This window comes from Ambystoma mexicanum, chromosome 5p (genome assembly GCF_040938575.1).
Source record: "Ambystoma mexicanum isolate Mex_15411 chromosome 5p, UKY_AmexF1_1, whole genome shotgun sequence".
NCBI lineage: Eukaryota > Metazoa > Chordata > Amphibia > Caudata > Ambystomatidae > Ambystoma > Ambystoma mexicanum.
The window spans coordinates 173,257,894-173,279,366 of NC_090930.1; the positions used below are offsets into that span (position 1 = coordinate 173,257,894).

The 21,473-nt window shown below is 45.1% G+C and overlaps 1 protein-coding gene across 1 annotated transcript in view; it reads right to left on the reverse strand.

The window, feature by feature from the left end:
• ATRX (ATRX chromatin remodeler) overlaps positions 1–21,473 on the reverse strand; it is a 2,430,811-nt gene that overhangs the window by 1,760,875 nt on the left and 648,463 nt on the right. The gene's annotated exons all lie outside the window — the stretch shown is intronic.

Sequence of the window (21,473 nt, forward strand, 5' to 3'; positions counted from 1 at the left end):
ATCCACCTAGAGATGGCATTCTTAGAAATGCGGTCACCTTCTCTGCCTGGCGCTATGGAGACAAACAATTGATCTGTTTTCCTTAGTGGTCTTGTCTACGTAGTAGGACCGCTCTCCTCACATCTAGTGTGTGGAGTTTTACCTCAGCTGAGCTGTTGGTTTCCTGCAAGAAAGCCGGTAGCTCAATTGACTGGTTTACATGAAACTTTTAGATTAATTTAGGTGAGAACCTAGAGTTAGTGCGTAAAACCAGCTTGTCTTTGTGCACAACAAAGAAATGATCCTGCCCTGATAATACCTGGATTTCACTGACACTTCTTATGGAAGTGATAGCCACTAAGAAGGCAGTTTTAGAAGTCAGGTGTTTGAAACTTGTTCATAGGCTCGAAAGAGGGTCCCATGAGCTTAGCGAGTACCACATTGAGGTCCCACCCTGGCGGTGGATTAGAAATTGGATGGTGGAGTCTCTTTACTCCTTCCATAAATGCCTTGATGACCCGTACTTTCCACCATGAGACTTCATTATGAGAGGTCGTTTAGGCTGACAAAGCCGCCAGGTGGAACTTTAGGGAGTTAAATACTAACCCTGCATCCAGAAAATGGAGCATATAAGTTAGAATGTGGGATGGAGTACATTCTATGGGGTTGATTTGTTTAGTCTGGCATCAAATTAAGAATCTTCTCCATTTGTCAAAGTAACAGTGCCTAGTGTTTGGTTTTCTTGATTCTTTTAAGATATCCATGCATCTATGTGGCAGGTTAAGATGTCCGAACTCTAGGACCTCAGGAGCCATGCTGCCAAGTTCATTGAGTGCAGGTGCACTGTTAGTCCCTTGTGCTGAGTGATTAGGTTGTACTGGCACAGGAGTTTGATGGGTTCGCACATCGCCAGTGTGCGCAGATGTGGATACCATGGTTATGTCTTGCCCACATAGGAGCAACTAGGATAATCATCATCGATTCCTTGTGTATCTTGTTCACCACTTTCCTCTTGAGAAGGGTTGGTGGAAAAGCGTAGGCATATATCCCTGACCAGTTCATCCATAGGACGTTCCACTTGGAGCCTGGCTGAGGGAACCTGGACGCGAAGTCTGGCCATTGTTTTCGCTTGTGACGAATAGGTCTATTGTGGGGAAACTCCACTGAGAGAAGGTGTTCTACGTCGTCTTAGTGTAGTCTCCATTTGTGTTCCTCTGGAAGGTGATCTCTGCTCAGAGTCTGCTAGCGAGTTGAATTCCCCCGGAACATGTTGGGATGACAGGTAAATCTTCCGTTTGAGTGCCCATTTCCAAATTTGTTGGGCAAGCCTGGACAGATTGAGAACGAGTGCCCCCCCCTGTTTAAGTAAAACATTGCAGTTGTGCTGTCTGTAAGGACCTGCACTAACTGGTTCGATAAGAGGGGTTTGAATGCCTGAAGCACTCTGAATACTGCTAGAAGTTCCAGCACATGATGTGGTTCTGAGCAACCTTTCGAGACCAGAGACCCTGAGCTGTGTCAAATGTTAAAGGTATTTGTACCGCGCACCGTCACCAACGGAATTGGTGAATCTGTAAACGATAAGGTGGGATGGGTTAGTAAGGTGAAGAGGGAGTAGGATAGGGAGAGGAGTTGTGTTCTGTTGGCAGCTTCAACTCGGTAAACACCAGGTGCTGAGATTTGGTGCGGGTATTGGATCGGTGTCAGTCCGGGTGTGCTGTTGGTCCGGCTTATGTGTTGTTGCAGTGTTGTGAAGTGCGTGCGGCTTGTTGTGCGAGAGATGGTTGTGTGAGTTTTTTGAGTGAGATAAGTATGCAGAGTTTGAGCTTATACTGGTTAGTAAGTTACCTGACCTTTAGCATGCCAACATTCACAGTTTTGTCCAAGTCTGGCACTTCACAATCCCATCTAGATGCGGCGCAGGCCAATGTTTAGAATTCCACCCAGGTGTGGGCATGCCAACATTCACAATCCCATCCAGATGCGGCGCAGGCTAGTGTTTAGAAATCTGTCTAGATGGTGGCATGCTAACATTCACAATTTTATCCGGGTGCTACGCAGGCTGGTGTTCACAATTCTAAGTGTGGCACATGCTGACATTCAAGTTTCATCTAGGCGCGGGCATGCTATCCTTCAATCAATCCTATCTAGATGCGACGCAGGCTAATGTTCACAATTCTAAGTGTGGCATATGCTAGTCTTCAGGTTTCGCATAGGTGCGGGCATGCTAACCTTCAATCAATCCTATCCAGACACGACGCAGGCCAATATTCACAACTCTAAGTGTAGGCATGCTGACATTCAGGTTTCACCCGAGTACGGGCATGCTAACATTCACAGTCCTATCTAGATGCGACGCTGGCTAATATCCACAATTCTATCTAACTGTGGCCATGCTAATATTCACAATTCTATCTAAGTGCGTCTGCTGGTCTGGATATGGTTTGTCCGGTACGTATGAGTGGATGAGTCACTTGAGGGCTTTCGTCTGGGTCTAAGTATGTGATCAGTCTCTGGAGCCTTTCTTTAGTGGCTATTTTCCTTGATATCTTATGCTATATCGAGTGGTTGGTTCTTTGGGTTGAGTGTTTGTCCAATTTGAGGGTGGCCGAGGTTGGAGTTATTTTCATCGTTGTTTTAATGTCAGGGCATTCTAGTGCCTCTCTGTTGTGGTTACGCTGTGAAGAGCCATGATTTGAGGAGTTTCCTGAATGCTAGGTGGTTTGTTGTGTTCTGTATATTCTTAGGTAGATCTTTTCAGTAGGGGGATTACCTCTTGTAGCGTAGTCGTGCAGAATATTTGTGGCTTGACATACTTGATTGCAGGGCGCAAATCTAATACTTGACGCAATGTGAGATCTTTCTTTGGCACAAGGAAGTAAGATGAATAAATACCCCTGTTTACCTGGTTGGCCGGGAAGACCTCTATGACGTCCTTTAACAGCAGAGTGGCAATCTCCACGAGGAGGATCCGCTTGTGTTCCTGAGTGTGTACTTTTTGCCGTGGAGGGTGGTCGTGGGCGCGCTTGAGTAATTCGATGCAGCAGCCGCCGGATACTGTGGACAGCACCCATCTGTCCGAGGTGATTCCCTCCCATTGGTGGGTGAAGTTGGTAATGCGCCCCCCTACTGGGGAAGCATGGGAGGGGACCTGAAGCGCAACGTCACTGTTTGGAAGGTGGCGTACAACCTCTCGCTGGGCTACCCCTTCCCCACACCTTGCGCTGCCCTCTCGGGTAGCATTGAGAAGACTGATTGGTTATTCCCCCACAATGAGCCGATTCTGGCTATAGTTAGACCCTCTTTGGGAATTGTGGCCCCTAAAGCGGCGAAAAAATTACCACTTCACCTTTGTCCAGAGGGTTGGTTAGTGAGTTGACCAAGGGATTTGAAAGTGTCATACTCATCTTTCGCCGTTTTGAGGGCTGCTTCAACAGCTTTGCCGAATAATATGTCTATCAGTATTGCTTGAGTTTCAGGGTTAAATCCCGATTGTCTCAGCCATGCATGCCTTTTAATGATCGTAGCCTTAGCAATTATTCTACCGGCATTATCAGCTGTGTCGAAGTTAGTCTTAAGGAGGCAGCCAGACACTTGGCTGCCACTTATGCTAACTGGGTCTTTAAAGGTTCTGGGGCAGAGGAGAGTAACTTCCTCCCACTTGTGGCAATTATATCTCACCAAGAGGCTGGAATTGTTGGCTATCCTAACCTGATAAACTGCAGAGGCAGTGACTTTCCTACCAAGGCTATATATCCTCTTGCTTTCTTTATCCGGGGGGTGGGGGGGGGGGCCTCTGAGGAAGCAAGTGGGGTGCCCGCTCTTTTCCTCGTAGTGGTGACAACTAGGGAATCTGGTTTCAGTTGCCCCCTAATCTATGAAGGGTCAGAGGGAGCAGCAAGAAATCATTTCTCGACACACGGATTTACTGCATGGTTGGGGGTTTGTAAAGATGGCTGAATCCTGCACTGAATTGATTTTAGTAGTGGGATGGATTGAGTTACTGCCCTCTTGTCCCCCAGGATTTGCTCTGCAAAATCCTTGTCTTCAACTTCCCGAGTATCGATTTGGAAGTATTCAGCAGCCTTGGCCAATACCTCGTTAAGGAGGGGTTATCGACTGGAGAATCATTTATAGGAGGGTCCTTAGGAATTGGTGAGTCTAAGGTGTAAGCGTCAGCCTCCTGGTCCTCATCGAATTGAGGGTCAGGGTCTTCATGGTAAGAAGCAGGGTTATAAGGCTCCACAACAAAGGGGTCTATGACTAAGCCCTGAAAGGGGGTCTCAGTGCGAGACCTCTGAGGAGGGGGTTGAGGAGACACAGGAGTGGCTCTAGAACCAGATGGAGCTGAGGTGGGAGGGGTGTTCATATAACTTTCAACATAATTTGGATCTTTTTCATAAGTAAAAGTTGGCCATAAAGGTCATCCTCTTCATTAGTCTGTCTATATCTGCAGAGCTCCATTCATTGGAGCTTGGTATAGTAACAGTTTGAGGGGTGAGGCCCATGTCCACAGCTGTTGGAGGTGTAACCTTGGTTTTAGGGGCAGGCTGAGGTTCTTTAGATCTTTATGCAGCCTTGTCATCCGCATGCTTCTCAATAGGAGAGTGGGGATCTTCAGAGGACTTTTATGGTGTTTACCTCCTCCCCCATTGCTAGAAGTGGTTTTTCCAGACTTTTCGGGGCCTTACGCCTGGTCCGACAGCGCGTCGACTTTCGGAGGTGGGATTAAATGCGGAGCGTCTAGTCTCGGAAGTGGGTTGGGACACGGCATTGTCGTCAGGCGACCGAGTCTCGACAGTAGTTTGATGGGCGACACCTTTTCCGTCCGAGGACGGCTGGGCTCTGTCGTGAGGCGACCGCGAGCGGGAATGCCCAGAGGACAGGGACTCGGTGGACCGCTCCCTAGGTGTCGACCGTTGCCTCGCCACACGTGTCGAGTCCCTACCGGGGCTAATGTGTTTGGTGGTGAGTGTACGTGTTGCGCTCTTGCCGTCGGGTGTGGTCGCCACAACATGTCCGCCAGCCTGTCCTTTGTGGTCAGGGATCTGCGCCTGGGTAACCGAAGCTGCCCAGTCACCCACGCCGTCTGATTTGGCAGAATTGCTGCCATTGCTGAAAGCGCCCTCTACGTCCATGGCTTCGAGCTGCCTGGCGTAGTGGGCCCAGTGCTTCATGGAGCGGTCCGTTAGGGTTTCAGGCTTGAAGGGCCTACAGGCCCGACAAGATGCCTCGATATGGTCTCGAGGGAGACACAGATTACAAGTTAAATGTTTATCTACCCCAGCTAACTTTCGGTTAAATTTGGGCAAATCAATAAATCAATATGACAGCGGGGCGAATAATATGTAGGAAAAGGGGAATATAATGTATATGACCTCCCCCACTCTCCCTACTGACTGGGCCGAGGCCTGGCGTGGCGTGGCCTTCCAAGGCCAAGGGTCCGTCATGGCAGTCTCCGACGGAAGTCTCTCCGATCCTCACTGGCGTCATTCTTCGCATTCGGTGGACAAAGGATAGGAAGAAATCTAACGTAACTGAAAGTAGATAAAGGCTTTACGCCGAAAGGAACTCCGCACACATGCGTCCGACTAGTATGGCAGAAAAAAACTATCTGAGGGAGCTACATGCATGAGGGCTCATGGGTACAGTGGACGTCACACTAGGGATAGTATTACTGGCACGCCCTGTCAACGTCCCTTTGAGTTTCGAAAACAACTGTAATACTCTGCAGTTTTCCCTAGATGTCAGCCTATGCACAGCATGTGATCTAAGCAGATTCCACAAGCCTCAGGAATACATATATATATATATTTTTTTTTTTTTTAATTGTGCCAAATCAGTAACTACTTCAATCCACAAGCGCTTAAAAAGCAAGCATGTTGTACAATTATCCAAATGGGCAATGGCCCTACCCCTTTATCCCTAGGGTTCTCTCAGATAAGGGATAGACTAGGGCTACCACCCACCCCTTTTTAGGTTAAAGTTATTTCACAATGGAAAGCATTTTTGTTCTAAAACCCTGTCCTTCCTCTATTAGAACAATTATAATTTACTCACCAACGTACTCCTAGTCTATAGTCCCCTTTCCTCCATACTCTAGGGCCGTCCCTCGCTATGGACAGGAGACAACCTTCACCAGAAAAAATCTTCTTCCCCTTTAAATTTAGAGGCGTGGATGAGCCAGTGGGTGCCAAGGCAAGCACTAAGTGTGGGCAGAGGCTGAGGCAATTGGATGTGGGAGGCCAGGGCCCCAGAAGACACATGAAGGCCTTGTCACCAATCATAGCGACCATGAGATTTAGCAGAGGTGTGAAGAAGGGAAGGAGGAGGTGAAAAGGAAAGTCTCGAGGAGCTTCAGGAATTTGAAGAGGTCTGGCTGAAGTCGAAGAGGGGGGAGGCTATTCCATAAGAGGGAGCCTGCTGAGAAAAGAGATCAGCCTCCTGCCCTCGGTTTAGCAAAACGCTTTACACACAGTTTGTACCAGAGGAACGTCGAGGTCAAGAGGGAGAGTATTTACTAAGGACAAGTTGCAGATGGCATGGTCCCCAGCAAGCCTTATGGATGATGCAGAGGGATTTTAATTTAATCAGTGCATTAGCCGCGAACCAGTGAAGAGCTTTTAGGGCAGGAGAGAACATGGGCATCAGGCCTGACGGTCTGTGACAGGGTCCGTAATCAGCAAGGTACCAGGCCAGGTGTTGGTCATGGTGGTAGGTCAGGTGGTTCACTGCGTTCCCTTATGTGTTTTTAGGCTAAGAGACAGGTTGAGTGCCTTCCGGAAAGCCATGCAGTCTCCGCATGCGTTCCCTGACTCCGCCCACCAGCACCACTTCTCAGACCGCTTTGGTGCATCGACAATATTACCATTGCCTAATGACACCAGTTTTATTAGAGGGGATGATGGCGACATGTATGGAGGAAAGGGGGACTATGGACTAGGATTACGTTAGTCACTACGGTGATATCCCATCCCCCTTTACTCCATACTGTATGGGCGATGACAATTAAAAGAAATTCCTTAAAACTGCCTGACCCAATGTTGCGTCCCACCTGGAGCTGGCATCCAAGCAGTAGTGTTTGCAGAAGGCCAAAGGAGTAGCCCATGTAGCCGCCCTACTTATGACCTGTCACAAGACATACCTCCGGAAAGCTACAGCCGTGGCTTTGGCTCTGATAACGTGGCCATGCATATTTGCCGGGAATGGTTAATGCTGCCTCTCATAAGCCTCCTTGATGGCTGCATCCATCTTGCTATGGAGGCCTTGGAGGCTTGATAGCCTGGCCTTGACCCACTAAATTTGACAGAGGACCTCTGACTTGTGGAAGCTCTTGGTTCTGTCCATATATAATTTTAGAGCACGCCTGACATCCAGACAGTGAAGGACCCTCTATGCAACGTCTTTGGGGTCCACGAAGAAAGTAGGTAGTACTATTTCCTCATTGAGGTGAAACGAGGAGACATTATGTAGCAATGCTGGATGTGTTCTACGGACCGTCCCTATGAAAGGTAGTATAGGGCTCTGAAGCCACCAGTGCCTGGATTTCACTAACCCTGCGGTCTTAATGGTGACCAGCCTGATGTGCGCCAACGCCATTGGCTCGAATAGTTTATGCGCCAAGGCGCCCAAAACTACACTGAGGTCCCACACTGAGTGAGGCTTCTTGATCGGTAGATACAGCCTGGTGAGGCCCACCAGATGCCTTTTGACTATCGGGTTGGAGGATGAAAAGACCACCTCCTCCTGAGTTCCTATAGGCTGTTGGCCGCCAGATAGGTACGGCATGTGTCTACTTGGACCCCCAAGTGTGTGAAGTGTGCTGAGAAGGATAGCACATCGTCCAACGTGCAAGTCAAAGTATCGACTTCCTTTGATTGTGCCCAGTGACCAAACCTAGTCCCACTTGCTCTTGTACTGGCTCCAAGAAGCGTCGCTTCTATCACCCTGTCTGATGTTTAGGTTAGCCTGTGACAGATGCAGATGCTTTAAAGTGACCTGTTCAGGAACCACGCTATGAGGGCTAACCTCTGGGGGCAGGGTGGATGACAATGCCTCCCTGCTGTGATAGAACATGAGCTGGGCACAGCGGAAGGGGCACCGGAGCCTGGTCCGACAGGCTGAGTAGTTCCGAGATCCATGGCCTCGAGGTCCACCAGAGTTATCAGGATGACATGGAGGGGCTGGGTCTCTCAGATCTTGCAGATTACCCTACGGACCAGGGGAGCAGGAGGGAAGTTATACGCTTTCACATTGTCCCATTTCATTTGCATTGCATCTCCCAGAGAGATGTCAATTGAAAAGGAGATACTGCAGAAGTGAGGGGGAGGAGAAGGGAGTGGCAGGGAGCAGGAACAAGGTGGTGTAAGCGAGGCGGTGGCAGAAACCAGTGCTGGTGCCCCTGGAGGAAGGCAGTGGCTAGAGGGCTCGGAAACACAGGCTATTTGCAATGCGGTAAAGGCCACCTTTCAAGCAACATGATTGGCTGGTAGGCTCCATGACGTTACCGTCAAGGTACATTTTATTATCAGACCAGAGAACACAGATGAGTTTGTTTATATTAGCTTAAAGGCAGTTAGCTTTACTGTTAGGGAGAATTCTCAGAAATGTGCCAATTCCCTTCTACCTTAGAGACCCCCAGCTCTTTTGCTTGACTTTAAAATTACATGAGATGAAAAGTCCTAATGTGATTTAATTTTTGTGTTCTTTTTAACTTTGGAACCTGACAAACTCCATAGGCATCATATTTACATTGTGTCACACAGCACCATCAGCGCAGTGGCACAGGGAAGTCTCTTGGATTTCTAGACCCAGCACACACTATCTTACCATAGGGTGCTGGAGGAGTTACTTAGTAGCCCTTTGTCTAGTTTCTCATGCAACATTTTTTATGTTACAGGAATGCACCCAAAGGTGATTGGCCAACTGGCTGTCCGGCAAGGACAGCCACCCTGCTGGGTGATTGACAGCTAGTCTGGAATGAATGAGTGGGACCAATCGACTCCAAAGTAAGCCCGTATGGACATCCTCTCGAAGCTTGTTGCATTTCCACTGGAGTTGCTGCTGTAACCGAAGTGCCAGGGAGAGGAACACCAGATTGTGTGCGTTGCTTTTAAGTCGGACCCGAGCACTAGGAAGATCTGGACTTTCCTGATGCAGGACTGACAAAGCCTGACCCACCTCAACAGAGTGCTGGACCCAGGAGGAAAGTCTGAAGTGGTATCCGAGAACTGCACTGTTGCTATTTGCTGTCCGACGTGAGGAGCTGAAACACTGAAGGACCACTGAATTGAAGTTTGCCCATTGCTGCAGCTGACCGTCCCATTGCAGAGCAGGAGTCCCCAGATGTCCTCCCTCTTGTCCCCACGACTGAGGCCCAGGAACAGCAGGATCTGCAGAGCTGCACAGGAACAGGAGTCAGCTGAAACCATTTCTTCTAACCAGAGGTACTGTAAAGTCAAACAGAACTTACCTCTTGTTGCGTAGCCATACTTGCTCCTAGTTGCGACCTGGCTTGGTTACCTTGCAGAGTTGCTAAAGCTGCGCCCTTTACACGCCTCCCAGCTTTTGGCCCTTCAAGTGTTCTCATTTCCTACAAACATTGTGCAAGACTTTTTACCTACCTGCAAATATCTTCAGCTTCCCTTGAGATTGTGCAATTAACATTGGCTGTCCTGGCTCCCTGAGAGACTCCTCTTTATTCTGACTTTGTGCTTTGGAAGGTGTTTAAATGTACTTGCCTCTTTAGAAGTTATTAGTTAACCTTTGTTTAATTCCTCTATTCCCTCTTTTTCACCTTACTCAGTATTGGTCTCAATGTACCCGTGAAAAATCAATGTCCACAGTGTCCTAGCTATTTAAGTCACATGAGGGAGTAAAAGTGTCTGTGTGCCATCCCCAATGGGTGTCACCTGATTTACAGAAATTGAGTGTGTTTTGAAGTATATTCGTGTTACATGTTTTTTCTCCCTTTCTTACGAAGGCTTATATAACTGACTGTGAAATAAATGAATAATTGTTTTGAGGGCAAGTGTTTATTTGGATAACTGTATTGTGAAACCCTGTGTCACAACCTTACTGCTCACACTGACCCCTCTTGAAATAAGACTGGCTGCTCGACCACACTACCAACATGTGTAGTTCAGACTTATAGCAACGGCTGGGTCGCTATTACCAGGTGGTCATGGTTATTGTAGTGCACCCAAAGGGTACTGCATACAATCTTGCTTAACAATTACACTGGGTAAAAGCACACTCTCCCGTCCATACATGCCCACTTCGCCCCTCTTTGACAGACCACTTCATAATCCCAATTAAGATCTCCACTAGCATGGCAGCTACACCACCACTACTACTGTAGGAACAGTAATGTAAAACATGCCCCAACCAGAAGACCAAGTTCATGAGAAATGTTGCACCATGTGGGAAACATTTGAAATGAGCACATGACAGGTGGGAGCAAATTCACACCTCACATGAACAATCCAAAAAATAAACAACAGACAGCCTAGCTAGCATCAGTGCTAATTACCCTGCATGTATTTGGCCCTACTCCTAGCTATTGACAGATAAATGTAGGCTAGCACTACCAACCAACTTTAATTCATGAAGAAAAGTGATTTTTGCGTGAGCATACAAAAAACAACTTAAACACAGGATGATAGTCATTTCTTGAGGTGGGAAACCAAAATTACCAAACAGATACTCAGCAACGAGTCACTTCACCACATGACATTTTATTCTCCTTGCCAATTTAAGACTGTGTGTACTGGTGTTCGAATTACCACATTGGATGGATACGAAAACTGAATGAGGAAAGACTCTTGCTTAAGATCACAATTTTAGATAAGTGCTAAACCCGGGATAAGAAGCATTGGAATACCTTATCAAAATCATAAAAGTTGTATTCGTGACATCGCAAAACCCTTTAACTCATTGATGACTTCACAAAAACTGAACAATCCTAAAATCCCAAGGTACAAGTAAGAGCTTCTTAATAATATTAGAAACCTGATGCAGCACGTTTATGAACATTAATAGTTAACGGGCACAAACGCCCAATGTCCAAAACGAAAGGCGCACTCAATTAGCAGATTTAAGATCAGAGTATTTAAATTACAGGACGGCAAAGCAAACCACAGTGGTTGCAGACTACCAGTTACCTTCATTGGTGCTAATTTCCCATTTTCATTTTGCACTGGGGACAGTACAATTTGAATGTATCAGACGGTCCATCCTGAAATGTTATCCTATCTAAAAATAATGCATATTAGTTTTGATAATATGCTCTGGTCTACAAGGCGAGTAATACTCTTATTCGGACTATAATATGTACTAGAAGTGATATTAAGAAAATCACTATTTCAAAAAGATCAAATGGGAAACTTAAATTGCACTAACATTGTAGACGTGTTTTTTTTATTCACTTTAAGTTTGAAAGTAAAACATACAAGAGAAAGTAACATGTACATATCCATTACACCAGAGATATGCATTCAAATTGTATAATACTTCTAATAACAACTAAACCTAACCAAACTTTAATCCAAAACTTTAAAACCTAACACACTATCACAAATCCCTTTCTATAGTTGAAAGTCAAACATCCAAAACAAAAGACAATACAACACCAACACACAACATCAAGTACGAAAATAATAACCCCCATCCATCCAGCCAGCCAATAAATGATGCATGTAATCGGTGAACATTAACTGTATAATTGAAAGTACCCCAAGTTCTAAGGTAATGCTCCTCCCTCTTCTGCTTCATTAACGATGTTCTTGTAATCAGACAAAGTACTGACATCACTCACTCATGTTCCTATTTGTTAATAGCTTCTTTTGCCAAGGATACACGTTGTCACAAAATCATGCGTCAATTAAAACAAATGATCGTTTTCCTGTGTGCGCAAAGGCAATTTTTCATTTTACTTGCTAGTCACTGATTGGTAGTGCTGTTTGTTAAATGGATTTCTAGAATCTGGCCGAGTGGAGAGATTTTAGGAACAGGTGAACTCAGATTAGCCAAAACCAGTTTAAGGTAGCAATGGAAAAGCTATTCTCAGGGGAGAATGTGAGGGGGCAGCAGCCCCAAATGAGTTTACGCAGATAAACACACAATTACATTTAGACAGGCAAGTACAGAAACACTATTCATTCTAGTCCCAAAAACACACATTAGAAAGGAAATAAAGCAGGTGATATAGCAAAACAGTCAAATATAGTCACCATAGTTGCTTATAAATACATTCAATGACCTAAACAAAAGGTAAGTTAAGAGATGCAGTAAAACGGAACCAAGTCACAAGAGATATGCCCCAACTTCAAAAGTCCAAACCCTATGAAGTGGTGCCTTGTGCTCAAAAGTCACAATGCTTCTCCCCAGAAAGTGTCAGTAGTAGGTGAAGTTCTTGTATCAGTGAAATGTTCCAGAGAAGACATTCAACCAAGTTACTGGTAGGTAAAAGTGTGTTTCTATCTTAAAGGTAAATCTGCTTTAGAGACAACGATCAAATAGTCAGTGGAATTGAAGAATACCTCACGTCTATTCCAAGGAGAAGGGGGGGGGAATGTGTTGCACTTACTAAAACCCCCCCTAACTCAGATTGTCCCAGGTGACTAGATGGGTCAACTGCAGGTGGGGGAGGGAGGGTGAAGAGTCCCACTGTTGGTTCCAGTGAGAGGAGCCCAGGAGCTGCGAGGTGCAAGCTTTCTTGAGGTCAGGCCCAGGAGTTAGGCGCAACCCTTTGCGATGGAGAAATGCAAGAAGCACTGATGCCAAACTCTTCAGAACACTTCACAAGACTGGGGAAGGCGAGTTCCAGCGACAACCATGGCACACAGGATACGGCAGGCGTCCTTCAAGTCGGGGTTGAAGACCTTCCAGAGCAGGAACTCTTGAAGTTGGGCAGTAGGAAGGCGACTTACACCACAGGCTGGCGACTACCGAAGTTCTGACTGAAAACCAGGAACTACGACGGTTCTAGTGAGGTAGCCCACCTGAGAGCTTGCCAGTCCACTGGGTGGTCCAAGGACACTCGGCTGCTTTTCTACACAGGATACTTGGCTCCAACCCTGACCTGCTGAAATGGCTGCAGGAATCCTCTTATCCAAAATCCTGGCTGGAAGCAAGTTCAAACCCACCAACAGTAATGATTTGCACCATTCAAACAGCCATCATTAGTCCAAGCACAGACTACTCTTGGTTTCACTTATGGCCTGCAGCAAGACATTAGGGCACCACTGATGTGGAATGAGACCACCCCCTTCCTGAGCAGCACACAAAGGTATCGCTAGCCCAGCTTTTCCGGGTTAGCGCATGCCGTAGAATGGGATTTCCTAACCTGGCAAGGAAGGCGGCCAACAAATTTGGCCAAAGAACAAGCGAAATTCTTGTGATGTGGCCATTTTAGTGCACTAGCCACGTTTAGGAGCCAAATGCTGTAAACACGAATGTGCAGACTAGAAATACCAAAAATTGTAAAAATCTATTTGCTGCCACCAGCTAGTCTTTAGGCACAAATAAAAGTAACCAAAAATCCGAAGTGTAAAAGACTAGGGTGATAAGTATCCCCAATGCACTTACTTGTAAAAACTGTGTGCAATGTTTGCGGAGGACTTCACTACACTGTAAAAAGTAAGGACAGTTTCAAAAACGAAAAGCAAAACATTTGGGGGTCCATAGAACTATGAAGCAAAAGTTGTGAAAAGAGAAATCTTTACCAACACGCACAAAGACTAATAATTAACAAAAAATAGAAACTAAGCAGGTCCCTTGCAAAGTATGCTGGAACCTTACACTCTTCTCCTCCGCCACCATGAACAATGTGTCCTCAATGCTATGATGGCAATATACAAAAAGGACATGCAAAGACAATGTAAATTTCCAAATACCAGGCCAGTCCACACCTCAGATGATGCCCCATACTGCTGGTCTCCTCTTTTCTACCATAAAACCAAAGCACTCTCTGCCCCACCCCCCCGCTCATAGTACCTGTTCCTCTGGTTACACTGCAGTGTGGTCAACAAAATCTGGGGAGCACAAGCAAAAACACTATAATGCGTGGCAATTGCCCACGCAGAGAGAGATAGCAAGCACATGGACTGTCGTAAAAGATACTTTGGGTACAACTAGTTCTGGTAAATCCAGCACCTAATGGTCAAGATTGTTAAACCCTGTCTGCTGTCATTATTACCATGGGACATTTTTTGTTTGGCATGTCTTTGTAGAAATAGATCGTCTAAAGTCTACCCACTGTTGGGGAAGATTTCTCCGTTAGGCAACTTTACCTCCATTTCTATGGACCCACCAGAATAGATTGTTCTCCAGAGTGTATCAGACCGAATGATTCCATTATTCGTTTAAAATAATGTATTCGCTGGTTCAAAAGTGTTTCACACTCAGTCAATAAATGTTTTAAAGTTTCTACATTCTCTGGCTGATTACAGAAGCGACAATTCTTTTGTTCTTTATTGATTAGTTTTCACTGTGCCAGTATTTGTCTTGTGGACCAGAGATTCAATAGAAGACGCAAGTCATTCCGATACTGCACAGATGGAGACCTGATCAAGTATTGCTCTGGATGAGAATGGTTCTTTATTGTGATCATAGCTGGATCAAAATCACAATAACCAGAGCATTTCACTCTTGCGCTTTCCCAGTCCATTGCAAATATCCTTGTTTTTGTATGTGTTGGATTTTGAAACAGTGTTAGGCTTACATCTGCCAGCGCTAGGATTCGGATAACTTGATTACGCCATTTGGATATAAATTTATCTCTGGATGCAAAAATGTATGCGGCCAAGGTTCCCAAGACTATCAGAGTTCCAGGCTAGTAGACATTTCCTGAACATTGCTACTATTAGCCATGTGTATCTCATATTGGGGGATATTAGTCCCATCTCATATCGAATAATAGGTAAAGGGGTTGATGTTGGTAAGTGAAGAACTCCCCACCAGTATTTTCCCTCCAGATTGTTCCAGACAGTCTCATTTTTAATAGGCCTTGTTTCTGAGGAGTACAGCAACAGGTGCTGCTTTTTGATGATAACATGATAATGTTGGGGCTAAGGTACATTTCCTGTATTTTCTTTGCATGCTCTTGATTTGGTGAATAAAGGTCGATACCCTGTCCTTCTGATGTTGTAAAAAGGCGAGGTTCTGATTTACTGTCAAAATTTGAGCTCCCAGGTATATATTATGTTTAACTACTTGGAGATTCTGACCCATGAGGTTCCAGGTATACGATTTTCTTTATATCTTCTAGGACACATTGAACATCATGATTTTAGTTTTATCAAGATTTATACTTAGATAATTGATGTTGGTATAACTTACCACCACGTCTAATGCTTTCTGTAGACCTACTGGGGTTTTCGACATAATCAGATCATCCGAATACATTAGGAATGGAATTCCCTTATTTAGTAATTTCGGCAGATCAGTGCAGATGTTTTTGAATGCCTCTCCAACATCTGAGATGAAAAAATGAATAACACTGACGCAAGCGTACAGCCCTGGCGCAAAACTCTGAATGTCTTGATTGCTTCTGTTAATTTGCCTTAATTTGTTAACCTGATCTTTATGGTATTATCCGTGTGCAAATCCTTAATAAGGTGTATGATGTATTCCGGACACCCTTGTCGTGACAGTTTTTTATGAATAGCTCCCGTGATACTGAATCAAATGCTGCCCGCAGATCTTTGTAGGAAATATATAGTGGCTGTTTGACTGCTTTGTGATGTTCAATGACTGCTGTTAGGGTCAGAAGGTTAACATGTTCCCATCCCGGAAACAAATCCGGTTTGGAGAGGATCTCTAGCTCCAGAACATATTGTCCATTGTGTGAAGTCCCTTAAAATGAATCTCGAAAACATTTTACCTGACACATCAAGCAGTGAAATCGGTTTGTAATTCTTGGGTAGTTTTCTATCCCCTTTTTTGAATATTGGGATGACTATCGCCGACTTCCATGTTGCTGGAATTATGTTGGTGGATAGAACCTGCTTGAAGATTAAGGTTTGGATCTTTGCCCATTGCACTAGATGTTGTCTTAGAACAAAATTACTCATGCCATCAGGACCTGGTGCACGAGAGTTAGAAAGCCTGTTCATGTGATACAACACATCCTCTTCTTTGATGTTAAGGCCTCTGTAATCTGGACTTCCTCTGATCACTGGACTCAATTCCTTTTGATAAATTTTACTGAAGTATGTGACCCAATCCATTTCATTGACCCTATTAAGTTGTACCGCTCCTTGAGTAGCATGGTTGCTATTATTAATTAGGGGCCATAGCTATCCCATAGTTTTGTTGAGACTGCTTCTTAACATGGCTTCTCCGTCCTTTTTCAGCATATACATATGATGTGCTCTGAGCCAGTTTTTATATTGGCAGTTTAGTGATTTTAATTTCTGGACCTTGTCAATGCCATTTGACTTTAGGATCAATCTTCTGTTTTTTCTTAGTAGAGTTTTTTTTTGCTTGCACCAAGGTGTCATATTCCTGGCATGGTTTGGAGAGGTCTCGATTTCGCTCCCGGTAGGCTACTCGATAGAGATGGAGAAACGAAGTGTAATCACTTGATGTCTGTTGCCCATCCTGCACACCAACTGTCATTTTTCTGTGAAAGTCAGACAATGTTTGCATGTTCCATTTTAGCCTTGTTCGTGCATGGTTTGCTGTTAACAAATGAGAAAAGGTTTGAGAAAAGATTTGAGAAAAGATTTGATTCTTCTCCTGCACACCTGGATCTGCCAACTGCCATTTTAGGTTCAAGATGTTATGATCACTGTATGGCTGCGGGGAAATGTGAAGACTCATGGCTCTGTTGAAGGTATCGGGATCAAGATATACATAGTCAATTATTGAGGTAACAGCCCCTCTTTGCCAAGTTGTGTTGGGAGTAATATCTCCCAGTAAAGAACCATTGCACATAACCAGATTGTGGTCTTTTGCCATTCGCATCCACCTGAAACAACTTAGGTTACATGTTTTGTTGTGTACAGGTAGTAATTGCAAATTCAAGTCCCCTGTTACAATTACTGTTGTAACTTCCAAGGAGTCCACAACGGTGTTTAGTAGCAGTTCAAATTCAAGAAAAAAAACATTGTCATATATGCCATTTGGGTTTCTGTACACATTTATAATGGCCATTATTCCTCCTGGATATTCCAACCTGACCAATTGTAAGAAGGGATTTGTAGTCAGACAGGGAGAGAGTCGCCATCTCGTATGATTTTTAAATAAGATCATCAAACCAGATGATGGTCTTCCCCAATTTGTTGATTTAGCTGGATTTAGGATAATAGTGTGGTCTTCCCATGTTGGAATTTTTCTTGCAGAATTATATCATGGGGACCTAAGACCTCTGCACTCGGACCCAACAAATGCGAGTGACCACAGGTGTACCAGCTAATCAAGGAGATAGCTTGCCTCTCTCGCTAGCTGACTAATTATGACTTCGGAATCCACTCTCTCTCTTGATTGTGTGGAAGAGATGTGATTGTTCTGTCTGGGATGTCATTAGTTTTAGCTTTGTATTCGGATCCTTGGTTGTCAAGATATCTGTCTTTCTGTTCCAGCCTGATATTTCCTTCCGCATCCACATTGTACTATGTATCTTACAAAATGCAGTGCAAAGGGGTTATTTTTACATGAACCTAGCATACGCTCCAAGGATTTTTTGGTTTCCTTTGATGTGCCTAAAAGACTGGTGGCAGCAGTTGAATTTTCACTATTTCTTTGCAATGCATGCTTTCCTTTAGCCCTACTGTGTTTGGCTACTAACTGTGGCTGGTTTGCCAACATGGCTACGCCATCATGTTCTGCGACCACCCTGCTGCCCTGGCAGGTGAGGACATTCACAGCCTGGGAAAGCCTTGGTTTTTGGAGAAGGGGAAGAGGTAGGGAGAGAGGGGGGAGAGGGGTCTGGTCCCAAGCCACATCCTGGTGCCTGAATGTCTGGCCTGCAGTCTTGCATGAGACCCTCAGTGGTCCATGAAGGCACCATTGTTGGTGTGGATGAGTGGAACAGATCTAGCCATTGGACCGCTGAGTCTGAGCACTCACCTGACTTCGAATAGAGGAGTCCTACAGCCATGCTGGACAGATCCAGGCAAAGATCCTGAAAGGAGCCAAGTATCCTGCATTGCTGAGACGAGTGAAGAGACCATGGACCCGTCAGAAGGAGGCCTGGCAACCAACTTCTCCTGCTGTCCTGGCAGAGCCCCTTCTGGCAAGAAATCTTTAGAAGTACTTTGTTGGCGCTTCAACCCTGGAGTGGAGGGAACATCTATCCCAGACGTCAGCTGTGTATCCTGCGAACCAGGGCCTTCAGAAGTGCCCCTGAGCCAATCTTTGACTGACCAGCTCAAGGTTTGGGCTACTGTGCTGCAGACGTTGCTGTTCCGTGTTGATGCCCGGAACTTTGCATATCAACAGCTTGTGCTACTGGACTCATTCTGGCCAAATTCTGGGATTCCAGCATTGCATCAAGGGGACCAGAGATAGGATGCCAAGTCCAACTGCGATAAGTGTGTCCCCCTATGTTGCTGTGCATGGGTGGCAGTCGTCCTAAACAGCTTTCCTGCATCCAGTCCTGTGCCGAGAGGGGCCCTGCATCGTGTTGTTCTGCATTCTCCATCCTGAAGACCTTTCAAAAGCATTAGTTGCCAACCAGAGAAGTGCTCAAACCTGCAACCCCTGGGCATCAAGGAACAGGCCAGATGGCAGGAAGAAGAACTACAATACAGAGGGTGAGTTCAAACAGTACTTACCTGAAACTCATATCTCCCTTTTAAAAGTTTGATAACTTTTAGATCATTTTGGCTTTGCCATCGATTGCTTGCGCAAGTCTTCTCTAAGTATTGTTAAACAGTTTTGTTAGCTACAACAGAGTGTCCTCAGACTATTGGAACAATTCCCAGGATGCCTACCCTAGTTTTCCCCCGCATCACAAACTTCCCTGGAAGTTTGCTGAACTTTTGGGCATAAGGCCCCATTCAACATAGGGCTGGACTTGTACAGTTAGGTTTTTGTGATTCCTTGGTCCCGACAATTTATATGACTTACTTGCCTTTCATTTCAAGTGTTTTGAAGGGAAAAGTCCAAAAAGACTATCCATTTTTACGAATTGTACAAAAGACTGAAAAAGACCTGTGCCATTCGTACAAATGTATACTGTATTTTTTGGCCGTTTGCATTGAGAATCCGAAAATCATCTAGTGGTTGGTGCAGAGTATTACATGTTTTTTTCAAATTTGAAAAAGTGGGCGTCAACAGGGGCGTCCCAGTAACACCATCCTTACCCTTCACATGTACAGGTATCCATGACCCTTAATGCATAGTCTTCATCAGAATGTTTTAAGACATGTTTGGTGAAATCATGTAGTATATTTGTAAAAAAATGTTAATCTAATCTTCCCTTTAGGCTTCCGTGTGTGGAGGATGGGCCACAGAAAGACGATTATTGGTATTTAACATTTGCCTTCTGGGGCTTGGAAATCTGCTTAGATTCACATGGCTTGCATAGAACAGCAAGCAGTATTGTGGAAGGGTGAGCTGAAGGAGTTGATGCAAATACAAGTCTCAATTGCTTGACCTACTTGACATACTACAGCAAGCACCTGCAATTGGATGAGGTAGTCATGTGTCCCGGTCCCATGTTTTTGGAGTCCTTTCTTCCTGCTTGCCACTGCCTTCCAGATAGTACTCCATAGCCATCCTGTAAAGCAAACACGCAGTAAGGAGTTTACAGCCCGTTGGGTGTCTTTTTGGAAGGATTTATCTGTGTTTTAGTGAGATTTCCAATCTGTTTTTTGTGCTGGATTGCTTCCAGGTCACTGCCTTTGTGGTCTAGTCCTTCCTTTGTCCTTTTTCTCCTTCCTCCCACTCTCCCCAGAGCAGCCTTGCCCGGGCAGTCGGTGAAAGGCACAGGTTAAGGGCACCTCAAGGTGCCAACTATCCCAGTTCGCCTTGTGCCCTAGCACTACCAGATTCTTTGTGATCCATCTAAAGTTACTTCCAGGTAAGGGAAGTCTTCATTAAAGTTCACCCCTACTCCATTGTGCCACGCCTGCACAGTGCTTACCAAAGTATTCCAATAGGGGGCTTGTTACATTATATGTCACCACATTTTGCATTTCACCCACCAGGGTGTCCCAAAAACAGTGAACCCTATTTTCAATTATGCCACTGCGTGGGTTGCACCACATGTGAATTTTGCCGCTGAATAAGTTGGTTAACGCTGCTTCTGAATTCAGCCGTACTATCATTGCAACCCACTGTTTTTGTATTTAGCCACACTAGAATTGCAACCGGCTGCTTTTGAATTTAACCACACTGGAATTTTAACTTGCTGCTTTTGAATGTAGCCACACTACAAATGCAATCTGCTGCTTTAGAATCTAGCCACACTTGAATTGTACGGATTTGTTTAGATTTAGTATCAACATGCCACTCTTCAAAACATACACCAGGACCAAAGCAAAAAACGGAACATAAAAGGAAGAACCAACAAAAAAACAACCCTCAGAGCCAACCTGAAACCAACTAACCACCCCCTACTCGTCACCACACCCTCACAACACTCAAGTACTACACACGCCCAAAGGGCTAGTGAAACAACCCACCAAAAAACTTGCAAACCACAAACCCCCCTCTCCAATCATACTACAAACCCAATACATACAAACACACAACTCAGACACTGGACGCCACCCTTACGGACACAAGTCCAGTGCACTTAAAGCACACCCAGAAATCTCACACCGACAGGAGCCAGTTCCTCCTGGTTCTGCACACAAATAAGCAAAAATTCAATCCGATCCCTCTCCCTCACACTAACCAACCCTGCCCACTTTTTTGACAGAGCCGCGTGAGCGCCTGGAGACCATGCAGATGGTAGTGTTTCCGGTATAAAAACAACATAACATCGGTTTTTCATTATATGTCCACACAATGTTTTGTAAAAATGTACTGAACTCCATGTAGCTGTCTTGCAAATGGCTTCCAAAGAAACTATAGCAAGGAAAGCGCCAATGCTGCTGCCGTACTTAAGGTTGAATGCGCTTTCGGGATAAATCAAAGTATCTTGTTTGCTATAAAGCAGCACATTTGACTCCTCCTTAAAGTGGTTGCTTTAGAGACTATCTCCTTCTGTACCTATTGCCAATAAAATAAAAAATGTTTTTCAAATTTCTTTAATTCTGTCTAGATAGTACGTTACAGCTCTACGATCGTCAAGCGTATGGAAGACTTTGTTGTCCCTACTTTATGGATTTTGGAATAATGCTGTTAATTGAATAGGTTGATCGGCATAGAACACTAAGGTGAACTTTGGTGAAAACCTTTGTGTTCTCAACACAACTTTACTTTTGTCTATAGTTGCAAATGGTTCCGATATGGACAGAGCTTGTAAGTCACTGATCCTGACTGATGTGATAACAAGAAAAGCTACCTTGTAACGAGTTCTCTAAGTGGGGCTTTATTTA